At 37.0% G+C, this 17,499-nt stretch overlaps 1 protein-coding gene and 1 long non-coding RNA gene across 6 annotated transcripts in view; one reads left to right on the forward strand and one right to left on the reverse strand.

Moving 5' to 3' along the window:
• The window catches only part of LOC111085623, a 21,778-nt gene extending 11,419 nt beyond the window's left edge, over window positions 1-10,359 (reverse strand). The window contains exon 1 of one of the 2 annotated variants that reach the window (XR_002610436.1): window positions 9,514-10,359. This is a non-coding gene — a long non-coding RNA (uncharacterized LOC111085623). The remainder of the gene's footprint in view (window positions 1-9,513) is intronic. The other variant, XR_002610437.1, reaches the window with a different exon arrangement.
• The window catches only part of LOC106458771 (single-stranded DNA-binding protein 3-like), a 170,248-nt gene that overhangs the window by 83,057 nt on the left and 69,692 nt on the right, over window positions 1-17,499 (forward strand). The window lies entirely within an intron of this gene.

Below are 17,499 nucleotides of genomic sequence, written 5' to 3' on the forward strand. Positions count from 1 at the left end.
CCCCCAAAAAAAAAAGTGGGTACAATTTAATGGTTTTTCGACACACACACAAAAGTGGAACCGGGGTTGGAATGCCAGCAACAAATACATATTTTAATTTGCCAAATTTCGAGGTGAACTTTCTCCTTCAACATCCGAATTTGTTGTTCAATACCTGGTGTCACCCTTCTTCAGAGTCATCAATATATTATATTGAACTAAAGCTGAATGACGTGTATCTAATTGATAGTCTTAGAATTTTATTTTTTATTACAGAAACTTTTTAAAGCTACATCAAATTTCACCACACTGTTTCATATATTATCAATACACATTTAATGCTCTTCCACCTGTAGAACTTATACACACATTTAATGCTCTTCCACCTGTAGAACTTATACACACATGTAATGCTCTTCCACCTGTAGAAGTTATACACACATTTAATGCTCTTCCACCTGTAGAAGTTTCTGGAGGTATATTTATAGAGTGATTTTCACTTTCCATATCTCAGTACAAGAACTGAAACTAAGGTGAAAGCCCCCCAGTGGCACAGCGGTATGTCTGCGGACTTACAACGCTAGAAACCGGGTTTCGATACCCGTGGTGGGCAGAGCACAGATAGCCCTTGTGTAGCTTTGTGCATAATTAAAAACAAACAAACAAACTAAGGTGAAAAAATTAAAGTTACTTTTGACTTCCAATAAACATCATTTAAATTTACAAAATGTACTAGGATTCGCTCCCTAGTATCCCCGTCCCACCAAACATACTCGCCCTTTCAGCCGTGGGAGTGTTATTATGTGACGGTCAGTCCGACTATTCGTTGGTAAAAGAGTTGCTCAAGAGTTGGCGGTGGGTGGCGATGACTAGCTGCCTTCCCTCTAGTTTTTCACTACTAAGTTAGGGACGGCTAGCGCTGATAGCCCCAGTGTGCGTTTTGAGTCGTAATAATACAATATTAATTATCACTTTCTCCCTGGGGGACATTGTAAGTTCTGATAAATATAGCATTTAAGTTTACAAGATTTAATATAACTCGCCCACTTATGATTGGATACGAGTAATATTTTGTACCACATAATTTAAGTCTCACCCCCCACATACACACATCTAATTAAGTATGTAAATATATCGCCACCTAGTGTATCTGTAATATCGTAAACTGGAACGAATTCAGACATGTGTAATAGTCTCTAGTATATGATTTTATTTTCAAATACAATGCTATTATTTGAGGACTGTTTAGTGTTGCTTTACATGAACATGTGACAACTATAAAGCAAGATATATTTAAAGATAACCTTTTTATGTATTTTAAGAGTAACTCGTGTGTACGAAGAGACATAAAATATGAACCCAAAATTGTTTTAACTTAAGACAAAATGTAAAAACTTGTCCCCTCCCTTTGGTAGCATCACTATTCCCCAACTGTAAAAAATGAAGATAAATAAATAAAAAGTTTGAAAACATTGTAGATACGATTTTACAACTAATGAATCTAGTTTAACGAAGCATTAAAGATTTACTGGGTGAATTTGTTGTAACGCATTTAAAATAGGTAATTATTCTGTATTCTCTCCATATAATTATCATCCTTTTTCTCTCTCTTCTCTTTCTCTACCTTTTTTATTGGTATTTATTTACTACTAATTTTGTGACTTCAAAGGTTAGACTAGGGATTACAAAAAAACGAAACAAAGTAAGTGTGTTTGTTTCTTTGTAATTAAGCACAAAGCTACACAATGGGCTATCTGTGCTCTGACCACCACGGGTATCGAAACCCGGATTCTATCGTTGTAAGTCCGCAGACATACCGCTGTGCCACTGGGGGGCTATATTCTGTATTAAGTTATTAAAGATTGAGAAACAGGAGAACATTAATTAAAATAGTTTTAAAAGAAAAAGGGAAAGGGGAAGGTATATTTGACAAGCTTAAACTAGTTTATTTTTGACAATATTTTGATAAAAAACAACAATTATGTGTTTAATTAGGTTTATTTACGTTATTTTAAAAGTAATATTTAAAAGTTGTTGTTATCTGTAAAGTTATATGGTCATGGTTATAAAAATGGGAAGTTTGTTGCTCTCGTCGCCTTAAGACTGCAGAAGTAATCTAATATTTCATATCGTATATTTATTACGAGCCAACCACAACAGATGTATTGGGTACAGTCTATGATTGGTGTTGCTAGCACGTTATAGTATCAAACTAATCAATTTTTAACACGTGTGGTGCAATTGCAAGTGCCTGTCCAATACCCCCCAAGAGCTTCAGTAAACATTCAAGAAATGGGGGGTCTCTTTATTTATGGATTTCCAGTTGCTACCGCCCGCTGGTGGTGAATTAACTAATTTTATTGTAAACCACTGCAAACCATGCTCGTGCGTGTTTTCAGAATATCGATACATATCTAGTTCGGTATTTTATTCGGTTCTCTTCTGAAATAATCTATGCGGTATTCTGACAAGCAAAAGCTAGTTGAATCACTGAGGCTTCATTATGTTAATAGCTTAAAAATATCTCTCAGGATATAACTTTAAATTGTATGGTGTAGCTCTCGTACACATTTAAAAACATTCTTTACGAACTGACGTAATGGTTAACTTGCCGTACTGTAGATCCCCATGATCCACGGTTCGCGTTACGTTATCGGAAAATCGCGCCCCGCACATGGGAGTCGTAGGTGCGTTATAAGAGTGGCGGTCAAATCTCACTAAGAGTAGGCGAAAGTTTGGCGGTAGGTGCTGTTCACTATCCGTCTTCTAGTCTATCAGTTGAAAATTGGGGATGACTAGCGCAAGTAGCCCTTGTATGTTTTGTAAATATTTGATTTGTATCAACTATTAGCATTTTAAGGAAGACTGATTATATGTGTGACTGTATATATTTCAGCTACTAACTTTATAAGAGATCCATTAAACTAATCATTGGATATTGTGCCTTTTGTGCAACAGAAGCTCATGCTTCTAGCGCCTTCTAGCGGTTCAAACCAGTCATTAAACAAGACGAAACAAATCCTAAGGTGTAGTTGTGTTAATTCTTCGTATTGTGTTGGCCAATTACCATTAAGTCGAACGCTCATGGCTTAATGAAACTAATTTATTTAATAAAGTGTGTGTGTGTGTTTGTATGTAATATAATATACATGTTAAAACTAATTTTCTAACATTCTTCTCGTGCCTCCCTTTGCCCCCAGTGGCTAAGCGGTATAAATGGATGCTTACAACACTAAATATCGGGTTTATATACCCGTGGTGGCCATAACCCATTGTTTAGCTTTGTGTTTAACAAAAATCAAGCCAAAACATATCCCCCCTTCCTTTCCGGGGGGGACGACTGTTTTAGAAGTTAACCAGATGTATCTTGTAAATAGCCTTAATTTACTTCGTGGCGAACAAAGCATAGGAGGTTGAGACATTTAATTTTGTAGGAACTATTTTAGATGGAAGACGCTTGATTACCGACTTGTTTTTATACAGTTCACTACCAGGGGGATTCGCATCTTGCATCACAATTATATGTTTTGGCTCTTGCAGCATTAAATGTAAAAAAATTCTTGTCTCAAAAAGTTGAATACAGTCACTCATTTTCTGTGTATGGGGGGCCCAGCTGTAATTATTGGGGTTAGTTGCTATATTGATGGTATTTGGCCCCAGCTGTAATTATTGGGGTTATTTGCTATATTGATGGTATTTGGCCCCAGCTGTAATTATTGGGGTTATTTGCTATATTGATGGTATTTGGGCCCAGCTGTAATTATTGGGGTTATTTGTTAGATTGATGGTATTTTTACTTTACATTTATGTGTGACTATGTGTTATTAGAAATCCTGTAATTAATGAAGTCATGGACCTTCAAGTTTTAAATAGTTTAGAAAATTGTTTTAAAAAACCCGATGTGGTCCATATCGGTGATCCTAGGGTTAACGAAGTACTTGAGTTAACTCGATTGACAGAAGAACTCCGAGCTCTAAAAGAAGTATCACTGACTTGATCACTAACCGAGTTCATGCAGTTGTTTGAAAATGATGACCAATGTAGCACCACATTTCCGGACTCTTTTTTTTTTTTACCCTCTTCTTTGAAACTTCCCTTTCTGGACTTTCAGGAATGTTGTAATGTTTCTGTTGGTACCCGTGCTTGGAACCACATCACAGGAATGTTGTAATGGTTCTGTTGGTACCCGTGCTTGGAACCACATCACAGGAATGTTGTAATGGTTCTGTTGGTACCCGTGCTTGGAACCACATCACAGGAATGTTGAAATGGTTCTGTTGGTACCTGTGTTTGGAACCACACCACTGGAACGTTGTAATGGTTTTGTTGGTACCTGTGTTTAGAGCCACATCACAGGAATGTTGTAATGGTTTTGTTGGTACCCGTGCTTTGAACCACATCACAGGAATGTTGTAATGGTTCTGTTGGTACCCGTGCTTGGAACTACATCACAGGAATGTTGTAATGGTTCTGTTGGTACCCGTGCTTGGAACCACATCACAGGAATGTTGTAATGGTTCTGTTGGTACCCGTGTTTGGAACCACATCACAGGAATGTTGAAATGGTTCTGTTGGTACCTGTGTTTGGAACCACACCACTGGAACGTTGTAATGGTTTTGTTGGTACCTGTGTTTGGAACCACATCACAGGAACGTTGTAATGGTTTTTTTGGTGCACGTGTTATTTGTTATTGTAGGGATAAACATGGATGACATTTGTTTGTCATAACAGCTATAAGACACATAGAAGAACCTTTTTTTTATTATTATTGCTTTAGTTTAGTTAGGGCTAAACTTTACCCTACTTAATGCTATCAGTAAATAAACTTATAATGTTATTCTACAACGTAACGTTAGACCTTTTTAAAAACTTTGATAAACTTTTACTATGTTGTACAGATTGTCTACTAAAGTATATTTACGTCCACCTTTTGTTTACATCCATTGAAATGAAGTGCGTACGATAGACAAAAATATTATTATAATAGATATTTATATGTACCAGATTAAAAAGTTAAGTACCCTCAACAAGCTTATACTACTACTACTGAATCGGACACAACTAACATAGGGAAAAACTGTATATTTCTAACGAAAAACCTTATTCCGTGCTAAAAGTTTTGTATCAAGTCGAAATGATTGTGCATTGACAAATAAGATACTTTTTTGTCCGTTATAGTAAAATGTGTATCTCATTTATATGCCTAACAACTGCCTTCAAACTTTTTATTGTAACCACGTTGTTCAGATGTTGTCGTTTCGGTACAGTAATGGTCATATTTGTGGATGTAACACACTACATATCGATTTGATTTTGACAGCGTTTCGAACTAGATAGTATCCGAGAGAAGGCTTCGACCAAAAACGTTGTTAAAATCCAATCACGAATAAATGAAACGGTCGTGATCCCCAGGAGATCTTAAGAAAAGTTTTTATTTGCTCAACTTTACCAATAGCTAGCTCATCACATGTTTACTCATTAAATACAAACAATAAATAGTTTAAGGTATTACGAGTCAGTAGTCATGGTTTTGCTGACTAGGACACTACGGTATAGAATGGACTTTTAAGTTATTTTAGCTTGCTTAACAAATATTAAAAAATTAGAGCAAACGGATCCCCTAAGTTGTACAACAAACCTTTAATTCGTTATTTTTATTTGATCAACCGTATAATCTGATACTCCTGTCTTATAGTTGTAGGAATTGCCGAAGCTAAGAAAACTAAGTGTTTAAATGTGTCAGATAACTTTTTAAAATCTTACTCGTTTCCTTTATGTTGAATTTTATGATTTTAGAATAAATCTTGGACTCTTCAGTAAAACCCACTGGTTGCTGAGGGCTTACAACATTAAAAATCGAGTTTCGATGCTCGCGCTGGGCAGACATCTGTAGAATAGTATTGTTGCTTTCATGACTACGTCCTAGATTGATCAGTTTATAAACAAGACACAAATGGGGCTAATCCCCCCCCCAAACCTCCTTTTATATAATCTGGATCCACTACGTTCACAGACTTACAGTGTTAAAATCCGGGATTTGATTCCCTGCTGTGGGCAGAGTGCAGATTGCCAATTGTATAGCTTTGCGCTAAACAAACAACACAAATTATATAATGTGGTATGTACCTTACACTTAGAAATAAAATAACTGGATGGGATCAAGTTAGCCACAGTTATTAGCTTACTTCACTTAATGTATCACATGTGTTAAACTTCGATATTTTATCTGACTTGAAAGTGCACAAATATGTGGAGAAAAATTATGAATTAAAGGTTTTCAGCATTTGGTTTACATATGGCAACACACTAAGTTTCCATAACGTTAATTTATTGTACATAGTCGTTATCATTTTCCTTGACTGGTGGTCAGGTGGTTAGAGAGCTCGACTCGTAATCTGCGGGTCGCGGGTTCGAATCCCCGTCCCACCCTTTCAGCCATGGGGGCGTTATAATGTGACGGTCAATCCGTTGGTAAAAGAGTAGTTGGCGGTGGGTGGTGATGACTAGCTGCCTTCCCTGCTAAATTAGGGTTGGCTAGCGCAGATAGCCTTCGTGTAGCTTTGCGCGAAATTCAAAACAAACAAACAAACTTTGACTGGTACTGTTATCGTGCAACACAGAGACTTATTTTATTGTTAATATAAAACATTCTGTTGTTGCCAATGGATTCTACTAGAAAATGTGGTAGAAAACATCAGGATCCTTGGTTCTCATTATGATGAAAATCAAACGATCTCTAAGAATTCCGTAGAGCACTCTTTGCAATATCAATAAACATTGCAGTTATCTTACACCGTATATATATATATATATATATTGCCCTTGAATAGAGAACACGTGGGTTTACTCCTCCCTCCCCCAAACACACACACATATATACTCTAAAACATTTTTTGTATGCTTCAGTACAAAGCTTAAATTGTAATTCCTGGAACGCCTGCTCTATTTTTTCATTTCGCTCACCAAATTGCAGTTTGAACTCAAAGCACGAGTTGAATAGAACCATTATGTTGGAATGTAGCTAACGATAGCTTCACTGTGAAGTCGAATGTATTACAGAACAACCAGTATAAATACAATGGTAGCAATGTGTTTTTCTTGGTACAATCATTAAGTGTCTTTGTACTTTGTTTAGGTACAGCCTGGTGGAGGTAGAATCCATTGAATTAGCATGCATCGCTTTATGTAAACTGTAATAAAGTGTGTTCTGTTCTAACTTTTTTTAAATACTATTAAATTCATCTTCTCATAGAATTGCTATTTTTCGTTATGCCGAATAATTAAGTTAAAAGGTAAGTTGACACCTAATTATTTGCACATATCTGCCGTTGTATGTGTGTTTATACCTATAGTCATGACAGTATAAAAAAATTCGTCCATATCTGAGACTATTTTTAAAACACCACATCTCGATGTTATAATTGATTGTGTGTTTTTATATACTTTCTTGTAAATGCATCGGAACAGTTTGTTTTTATTTCCTTTAATTTTACGAATATCTAAGTACTTTGAACGTTTTTTTTTTATCTAGAACTTTTCTTGAATCACCAAGATTTACAAAATGATTTTGTTAGAAAAATACGCATTCTTTTGAGTTAACGAAAGTTTTTATCCTATTTTGCAAAGCTTTAGCATTGTTATGTAAAGTGAATAAGAAAAAAATCAATTGAATTTCACGTCACTGCCGAGATGAGTGATGGACTTGTGTGTTTGTATACAACGAATCGATTCGATCCAAATTTTTCTCGAAAGGCAGTATATTCAGTTGTGATTTATAAATTCAACTTCGAGTTATATAATACTGTATATATTATTGAAGCTTCGTGTCACCAATAATAATAATGATAATAATAAAAACGGCGTTGTTCAGTAGTAAGTAAGCCTTGCCACCAGAATAGATGAACCTCCTGGGACTCTGTAGCTCTATTGACGTGGTGCTCGTGCTTACTCCCGCCTCACGTTGCACGCTGCTTTTTGCAGATCCATCAAAAGAGGAAATTACAGCGAAAAGCGGGCGGCTTGATGGTAGTTGTAAAAATACTTTTACTGTTACTTGGGGCAGATGGAATGAAAGCCTTTATTTCCTTATTCACAAAAGCTGTTGGAAAGCACTTTCTTGCGTCTTAGAGTTTTAATTTGTGTCATCTCTAGTGATCCACCTGCTGGCGGCTGGATAGATGAAGAGATCGCTGTGGAACAAGTTTCGAGAAAGTGAGTTCATACTAACATCAGACACCGATTACCTAGTTCATCTGTTCTCTTAATCATCCCCAGGGCCCGGCATGGCCAGGTGGCACTCGACTCGCAATCCGAGGGTCACGGGTTCGAATCCCACTATTCGTTGGCAAAAGAGTAGCCCAAGAGTTAGCGGTGGGTGGTGATGACTAGCTGCCTTTCCTCTAGTCTTACACTGCTAAATTGGGGACGGCTAGCGCAGATAGCCCCCGTGTAGCTTTGCACGAAATTAAAGAAACAAACAAACCTAATCATCCAATGGAAAACCAATATCAACTCTAATTCAACCCAAGCTTAGTCACCCAGGAAACTTTGGGTTGATGAAATTAGATGTGCGATACCGTTACCACTCTACTACAGGGTGTCAGTCTTTTAATACTTTTTTCTAGCAAGAAGAAAGCAAGACAAATTGGGGAGGGAGGGGGTCCAAGATTACTGCCCAACCTAATACCAACAAGTAAAACATTTTACTCTTTGATAAAGTAAGTTATATAATCCAAATTTAATTGTAATCGCTAACTTAGTCAACTTTGTGTGTGTGTGTGTGTGTGTGTGTAGCAACTTCGACTCTTTGTTATGATACTGAAGTCCTATTTTAAAATAAGTTGTGATTAACTTCTAAAATGAACCTGGGCTGGAACCGTTTTATCGGGTTAGTCATGGACATTTTTTTTTTTCTGTTCGGCCAAAGAAGTCTGTTATAATAAGGGCGCAGGATGGCCGCATGGTCGAGCTCTGAATTTTGGAGTTGGCGAGCCGGGTTTAAACCCGTGAGATATTACAAAATATTCACCGCATTTAAGTTCTTGTTGCGTTATAATATTAACAGTCAATAACTTAGCGTGGATGATAGGTGTGAGGGCACTGCTGATTGGCTGCCTTCACTTTGGTTAGTAGCCTAAAACTAGGGACGGCGGCAGAGAGCCTTAATAGTTTTGCCATAAATACAAATACTATAGGAATGAGTGCTTTCAATTTTTCACCTCTTCTTCTTTAATGTGAATTATTGTTGGCAAAACCTGAACGATCTCTGAGCCGGACCAGAAGAACAAAAGTAATAATTACTCTCAAATTGTTTCGACTTTTGTGGTATGGTAGATTATTATTTTTTGCCAAAAGTTGGGTGATCGGTTCGAATTCAAACCACAATCGTAAATTGTTGAAGTAATGGGTTTTCTAGACAGTTAAAAAATTACACGTTCACTATATAATGTTTCAGTTATTTCAAGCCTCTAAACTAATATTTGTAAATATGATATTTAGTGCCCTTGCCCAAAATATTTGTAAAGATATCTTACCTCGCTGATCGGTCTAGGTCCACCCAAAGTTACTCGTGGTATTACGGGTATACTTCCTCGAAGCAGGTTTGTTGGGATGAAATGGCTTCTGTTTACACAACAATACAGTCAGACCCCATAACTTGGGAAAATTAGTTATCTTAACACAAAGTTAGCAGTGTCGTGACGAACTCCCAACTCACTCATCTTGGGGACGATAACTTTCTGACAACGGTGGGTAAAATAGTTTATATAATAAAATAAAAAAAGAGAGAAGAAGAAGAGGACAACTGGCTCACTAAGCACAACATTTTCGCTCACCCTTTATGAAAGTTAATTAAGCGAACAGAAGAACCATAAAGACAGAATTATTGATATAAGATTTGATAACTTGTTATTTTACTGTTAATCACAATTTCAATGTACTCGCACAAAGTATACACTCATCGAATACTTTTCCCCCTTTATTTTTGCGCGAATAAAACCTGTTCTTCAACACGACAACTTGCTCTCTCACGCTGTGAACTGGACTGAAGTCAGCGGCAGCTTAAAACTGCAGTTGTCTCCACTAGAGGGCAGTGTTCTCTATGTTTTTGCACCTGGTGGGTGCGGTTGATCCTCCTAACAACTAATTTACTGTCTGTACAAGATGGGTAGCGATGATTAGATGAATGGGGGAACTAGAATGCTACCAAGAAGAACCGAGCCCCCGTCTGTCTTCTAGTTCGTTTCATATCCCCGAGCCGTGTTTTTCTTTCGTTATGAACTACGCCGTGCCTGTTCATATCATGAAGGGATACTACGGCTTTTCTGAGATTACAGCTCGATGAAATGTGCGGCAATTTTGTGTGAGCTGTCAGTGGAGCAGCGTGGTTTGAGAGACGCGCAGCTGTTCCCGGAATTCAAGACCTTCTTTTCCGTAAATCCCAATTCTCTGAGCGCTGTTTGCCCAGAATTTCAATCACGGCTACTAATGGAATTCTCAGCTTTGTATGGTATATCTGAGAAGCTATCCAGAGGCTCTCGATCCGCTTTAGTAGAAACGCACCAGATAAAGATGTTTTACACACACACAAAAACGCATAGTTCAAATATTTGATGTTTTTAGAAAGTTCAGCTCTCGCTTTGTACTTCATGTTTCTCCCAAGCATGAACGTTATGTTTTGTTACAACGAATACCAACGTTCGTGTGTAATTTCTCTAACGTAAGATGATCCAACGTCGTTAAAGATCTTTAAATATAGACATTTGGGCTTAGTTGGATACTTAGCTCTGTAATTTCCATTACTTGTTTCTCTCTCTGTCTATGTTCAGTGAAACATGGTTTCTTTACCCTTAGGTATTGACCAGTGGTTCCCAACCGTTTCACGACCAAGAATCCTTTTTATTATTATTTTTTCTCCCACGGACCCCATGTTTTTGAAAGATTCCCTCTAGCCAACAAACTGTTTTTATTAACTAATAATTAACTCGTTTTCCCATTTTTCATTGTCAAATAAAAGACACATATAATTGAGTGTGCAATTAAAAAAAAACAACAGTATTAAAAAACTTACTTATATAATGAGATCGTATTACCTTCGCTGACCTCCAGGTTGGGAACCACTGGTATTCACTGTTGTTGGTTATGGATATTTCGACATTCAGTGAGGTATATTTTTATTGTTTGTGACATTAAACCTGAATAGTTTATTCTTCCTTAACAGTCTTATGTATTTGATTTTTTTTATACTTAAAATGCAATATAAATAACTAAATAATGCTATTTAATTTAGAAATCTCGAAAAAAATCGCTTATCACTTAGGTGCATAAAGCTAAGTGGCAAAAACTCTTTAAATTCAAGGTTAGTAGCAGTAAAAACAGTGACGTCATAGAATTAGTTCAACTGTATCAAATACTCGGTATTTGTTGGAGTGTAAGAACGTTCGCAGGACTTTTTAAATTTATTTCTTAAACTGTGTATCGCGGGAAGTTTCTAGAGAGTTCCTCGTGCAAATCAAGGTGGGTTAAGGTGTCGTCGGTGAAAAAAAAAATATTTGGGAATCAACTATATTATACATTCTCGTAATTAACTATAAGCCTCGTGGGATATGAACTGCGTTTTATCCGTTTTCCTTTAATATTTTATTTATTCAATAGTGATAAAAGTTGTACTGATTACTAAAAACGTGTTTTTCTCACCCTCGAGGGATGCATCGTGAGAATGTGTATAAATCTGTAAATTTCACTCTCCAGTTTTTTGTTGTTGTTATTTTTTGCATCGTGATTTGTGTTGACTCCATTGAAGTAGAAATGAAAAACCACATGTGAATAATTTATAACTTCTAAACACCTTACATTCGTATAGTTCCTAAAGACTAAATACATGAACCAGTCTTTACAGTTTTCACTTGCTGCTGGGCTGTTGAGATTGGTCATAAAATACAAAATACCGAGTAGTTGCGTTCAGTGAGGCTGGTTTGATGACTCAAGTTTAGCTTCTAGCTATACATGATGTACTGTGAACGGCATGTTGAATACGCAAGTCTAAAGATGGCGCTGTAATGAGTAAATCATCTGCTTCAGATTAAGCGGCTGTCTTTTAAGTTTGAAGCGCCAAGGGCCACTTGTACACGTAGTTGTGATTAAATACTGTGATACCAAAAAAATTCTTGCATAGCTTTAATCCCGTGGGAGACGAAGGAAAAGAATTAAGCATGATTGAATGAAACCTTGCCTTCTCCAGCTGGTGTAACTATAGGGTCGGTATGGAGGCTTTGAGGGCTTGTAGCTTTGTAAAGAGACATGAAAATGATTGTGACCTGGGTACTATGGAAACACACCTCGTGTTGCCCATGGTGATCGCAATTAGCGTTCTTTCTGACGAACGTTACTGTATTCCAGCTTATTTTACAGTTGCGTGATTCTGTTTACTGCACATGCAGTCAGTGCAGTTGTGTTTATTAAATGTGTTTAGAGCTTTCAGGATGGTTTCATACAGAATATGTGTGTATATTAACAGGCATTTAGTGCACCAGAAGAGATGACGGAACTAGGGTTCACACACACACGTTATAATAAACCTTGTTACAAAAACTTGAGTCATCACATTGTAAGACCCTATAGTGTACACAGTCTTTTAGGATTTTGCGTCGTTTCAACCGTGTTCCAGATGTGTGGGATGTTTGTTATATACTGGTTGTAAAGATTTACACCTGTGCTTCAGTTTTTCAAGTGGCCACTTTTCATCAGACCTCCATTGTGTGTTTACAGATATGATGGTGTTTTGCTCCTGTCATACAAGTCTACCGATAGTGGGCGGTTGGGAGAAGCGGTACTGTAGTGTTTACGTTGTAAGGTTGCTAACAGTCCGAAATACTAAAAAAAAAAAAAAGCAGATAAACGCGCTCTCGTCTTAATGGAGGTCTTGACCCTAGGCGAGCGTGCAGTTCACTGGGTTGACCCGGTTTGGGCTTGATTGTATACACGAGTGAAGTTTCCTAGAAGATATCTCGTGCTTCTATAGGTTGGATGTCCAGGTTTTGTGAATTATTGATTCATTGTGTATACCCTACAATACATAATTTGTATATATTCATCAACTTCAAGTCGCCTGATCACGATTTAGTTTAGTAACTGCCATGTATGTCTTGAGATAAACGCATGGCCAGACTTACTGTATGTATGGAACTACCCGATCGAGATTATTATTATCATCGCTTTAGGAAGAACTAAATCACTTACTCGAAACATCAATCACTACTACACGAATAAATTGAGAAACAAAGTTCAACTTGAACCATTTCGTAAAAGGCGCGAGTGTTTTTGTGATACAGAAACCAGGGGACATGCTTGTATAGAGATTGAGTACGTTATACTAAAACGATTTTGAAGCATTTACAGTTCATGTCGCTACGTACGGTCACGCTCTATATGACAACCATGCATCTTGACAATAGACCTGCAGCGTAGTTTCTGTTGCAGAAGGCTCCGTCGTGTCCAAATCACACCAATCTTCCCTACTAGTGCTTTTCTTAATCCATCTAGTGTACGAGGACGACAGTTTTCGGTCGTCCAGCGCCTTGACCGATATGTCTTCATACTGAATAGCATGAATACCTCTTTCATTCTACAGTTGAACGGATGGTAAGGGTGCAAGCCTTATCTTGGTGAACCCGTACCCCGTTATTCTCGTTTTCAGACAGAGATCTTTCTTGATTACGTTGCGTACTGTTGCCTGAGGCACGTGTACAGTTTTTGCGACTGACTTTTGTGTTCGCGGATCCTCACTTGTTACAAGACGCTGCACTGTGCTTACCTTGGCTGGTGTACAACTTGTTTCAGGTCTCTTTCTGGGTGGCCCTGGTACCCCAAATAGATCCACATTCCTTTGTTTTTCAATGCCATTAACTACTAGGGCATTCAAAATCCCGACCTGAACACAAGTGTATGAATATTTTGCGTCAGAAAATGCTGTTACGTAAAGTGACGACTTTTCAGTGACACCACACTACTAACTAAGCACCAAACAATGTTATATTGTAGTTCTCATACATTCCGTTCCACCACGTCTTTATATAGACTGTGTTTGTTATATGCTTTTTATATTAACAAATGCTCTGCCTGTGACAAAAATATAAGCACTGCATCTGTCGTCTTTTTTTTGTTGTTGTTTAATAGAACTCTAGCTAGTTCTTAACTAATTAATAGTTAACATGTGAAGAATATTTTCTTCTAAACTGTTTCATTCGTACATACACTCGACCTTTAACCTTTTCCAATTTATAGTGGTTGTTACTTAAAACCTTAATATGTACGACGTTCCATTCTATCTATTAGAGAAGGGTTTAGGCCCGAAACGTCGTGTCAAATTACGGTTTTACTAGATTTTACTACCATTGCATCTAGTGTTTTTTTTTCTTCTTCTTTTATAAACTTAGGAACTAAACTTGTCAGCTATCGCTGTAAAACTTGCTGTCTTTCGTTCTTAATAGTCGTCTACCTCAGACCATATAAACTTAGGAAATATACTCGTCAGTTATCACTGTAAAACTTGCTGTCTTTCGTTACTGATAGTCGTCTACCTCAGACCATATAAACTTAGGAACTATACTCGTCAGTTATCACTATAAAACTTGCTGTCTTTCGTTACTGATAGTCGTCTACCTCAGACCATTGTTGTAACTTGACAAAACGAGTGGTCTCTTCCAAGGAGAAGAAAGAGGAGATCCACAGTAACTCCTGGGTCTTTAAGGTTTCTTTTCGAGACCGTTAATCTGCTTTTGTCCCTATTCCTAGGGAGGCCAAATATGACAGACGCTGTGTGAAACAGCTGGACGTGTAGTTGGCAATATTTACTTATACATTTGATTAAAGCTCTAATATCAGGTAGCATTGTGTCAGAGCTGTATAGAAATATCTCGTTTCATTAAAATAAACACTAAAACTTCAGACTAAGTTTGAAATCCACCGACACATTAACAACTTATCCTATCCAACGTTTCCACCGATACTGAAACACTTCCTTTACCATACTACGTAGCTATCGAAGTGTTAAGTTATGGAAGTGAAGGATAGCTTTGCATCATCAGCATACATATTATTATTCCTCTGCGTTATAGCTTCCCACAATGCCTTTAATGGTTTGTTTGTTTTGTTGTTTTTTTTTTATTTCGTCGCAAAGCTACACGAGGGATATCTGCGCTAGCCGTCCCTAATTTAGCAGTGTAAGACTAGAGGGAAGGCAGCTAGTCATCACCACCCACCGCCAACTCTTGGGGTACTCTTTTACCAACGAATAGTGGGATTGACCGTCACATTATAACGCCCCCACGGCTGAAAGGGCGAGCATGTTTGGTGTGACAGGGATTCGAACCCGCGACCCTCAGATTGCGAGTCGAGTGCCTTAACCACCTAGCCATGCCGGGCCCCCTTTAATGGAGGACCAAAAAATGAGACGGAAACTAATTTTTAATGAACACCAACGTTTACGTATCCATTAAACGCGTTTGTTAATTTTGTTCTTTTTCGTTATATTTTTTGAAAGAAAAAGCGTTAACTTTTTTTTATTCTTTTTTTTCTTGCTTTTAGTTCCACGATCCTCTCCTCGAGCTGTTGAAATTGAGAACGTAGAAATTCCAGCATATCTTGCTATGAGATTAACTTGGTTCTGTTGTATACGAGAAACAAGTCGGAGGGGGGTTGGGGAGGGTAGAACAGAAAACCTAACTGTAGATATAACATTTATCGTACAAGATTTTCCCATCAATTTTTTTGTTGTTTGTTCCTGTATACTGATGGGTACACGCAGAGTTCTGAAATTGACCTTCTTTGATATATGTTATTACTTCTCTGTTGCAGCATAATTTGAGACATGGAATTGGACTCTCTAGCCAATCAGTTTTACAAGTCTAACCATGGGTGTGTTTACGAACGTTGAGAAGGAAGAAGTAATAATTATCAAATATCATGTTTGGTCGCTAGCTCAGCGAATTGGGCAGGACTTTCGAACAACCGCTAAAGTTCCAAAAAATCGATAGTTTTATGTGTGTCTCGAGCGGAAATTGTTCTTTCAACCGTTAGTTACATTGGAATCGTACTTTATCTCGATATTCCAGTATACAAGCCAATGCTTCTAGCTCGTTTTGGGTGATTGAAATGTTTTAAATGTTATATTACCCCGGGAGAACGGTCGTATATCCTCGCCCTATTATAGAGATGAAAGATTGTGAATGCAGAATTTTAATTCCAAACAAAAAAAAGAAGAAGAGATTTCAATCAAATAATCTAATCCCCCCCCCCCTCCTCTCTCTCTGTCACACAAGCTTATATCTTATCTTTCATTTCCTTTGGGAAATATGTTGTACATCACAGCGTAATTGATTTTATCATCAATATTTGGAAGAACACACCAAAAAATATTTAACTTTTCGTATTCAGTTTTTGTTGACAACGAAAGTTGGTGCTTTGCACAACTTAACTATGTAATGCCAATATCGTTTGTCTTTACAGTTTTTCAGTGAAGGGCGTACATGCAAAGCAGATCCCTCTATGGAAGGTGGGAGGGGAGACAACAACAAGGGTTAAAAAGATTTTAATGTGTCTTCACGAAGTGTTGAAGACCTGTTTGTGACAGGTTTCTGTTCGACGTAATTGACAACTAATATCACCCTAATTAGAATATCCTGTCGGATCAATATTCTGGTTTAATACAACGATTTCTTTCCGAATTGAAAATGTTTGCATTTGCTTTGAGCGTTCCTCTGACGTGGCCTGAACAGCCTGTCAAAACCAAGGCAACTCTGCTCTCATTCAGTTGCTATTTTAATCTTAGTAATCAACCATTTGTGTGAATGTTATTGAATTTTAGATTCGCGCCCGTTTCATTGAGTTATACGTGCAATGTAATTTGCATATTCATGTATATTATTTCTTTCATTCACTGTTGAGATTAGTTTACTTTACATTATGTATACATAAACTTTTTTCTCTTAATGTATATGGATTTGTCAAAACAAAATTAAAACAAACACACACACACACACACACACACGATAATTATAATTTTGCTGCCTTTACTCTGTTGTATAAAATATCAACTAGAGGGAGTTAAAGCTGAAATGAAGTACAAAAAAGTCACGTTAATTATTAAAGTAAGTTTGTTTTTTTTGGTTGTTGTTGCTCTTATAAGTAAGATATTTTATATCGAAGAACTTATAGTTATAAACGTTATTGTTTACTGTTCGCTCAATTTTCATGCAACATGATTTATGTTTGTTTTTTAACATTTACAGATAATATTGATATGTATTCCAAGTTCAGAATCATGTGGTTTTAAGTAATATAAATTGTGTTGCAAATTTTGTGGAGTGATTTGTAAAAAAAAATATTGTCTTTGGATTTTGTGTTGTTTTTTTTTGTAGTGGCTAGAATTAACTCAAATCAGCATTTTTTTTTTTTTCTATTTCTGACCATTAGATTTATTGTGCAAATTTTTTGACACTTTTTCATACTCGTTGTTTCTTTGC

The sequence above is a fragment of the Limulus polyphemus genome, unplaced genomic scaffold (genome assembly GCF_000517525.1).
Source record: "Limulus polyphemus unplaced genomic scaffold, Limulus_polyphemus-2.1.2 Scaffold512, whole genome shotgun sequence".
Taxonomy (NCBI): Eukaryota; Metazoa; Arthropoda; class Merostomata; order Xiphosura; family Limulidae; genus Limulus; species Limulus polyphemus.